Source organism: Urocampus carinirostris, chromosome 8 (genome assembly GCF_059441175.1).
Source record: "Urocampus carinirostris isolate Australia breed hairy pipefish chromosome 8, RoL_Ucar_1.0, whole genome shotgun sequence".
Lineage (NCBI taxonomy): Eukaryota > Metazoa > Chordata > Actinopteri > Syngnathiformes > Syngnathidae > Urocampus > Urocampus carinirostris.
Genome location: NC_142356.1, coordinates 21,620,638 through 21,621,152, shown reverse-complemented (window position 1 = coordinate 21,621,152; position 515 = coordinate 21,620,638). Strand labels below are relative to the sequence as shown.

Here is a 515-nt window from a genome sequence, read left to right as displayed (position 1 = left end):
TGTCCGGATATTTTTCGTCATCCCGAAAAAAAATGTTCGTATCACCCGTTTTTCGGAAGTCGAATGGTCGTAAGTAGGGGAGCGTCTGTAGATCTATTTAAACAACTTTGTTTCTCAAAGGGACTGTGCCGTGAAAAAGTATTCGCTCCAGTCTTGATTTCTGTGTTTTGTCACATAGTTTTCAGATCATCAAACCAATTTGAATATTGCACAGAGTCAATCTAAGGACATTCTAGAAAAAGTTTTGAAATTATCATCTTATTTATTGGGGTTTTTAAGGGTTATTGTTCTATCTTCGTTATTCATTATCCATTATCCGTTATCGGTCAGTTCATTATACGCTACAAAGCCTAGGAGCCGGGACACTTACTCTCAGCCAAAAGGCTAAGCTAAGGTCCTAGCCCCAAAGCCTTGTTGCGAACATTGCGAATGCACCGTTCCCGGAGGTACTGCAGTACCGGGCCGATGCGTGGAGTGGACAGAGCACGCTCTTATTCCATCTCCGGAATGCAAAA

General features: G+C 42.1%; 1 pseudogene; it reads right to left on the bottom strand.

The window, feature by feature from the left end:
* Positions 1-431: 431 nt before the first annotated feature.
* On the bottom strand, positions 432-515 carry LOC148361237 (U2 spliceosomal RNA; annotated as a pseudogene).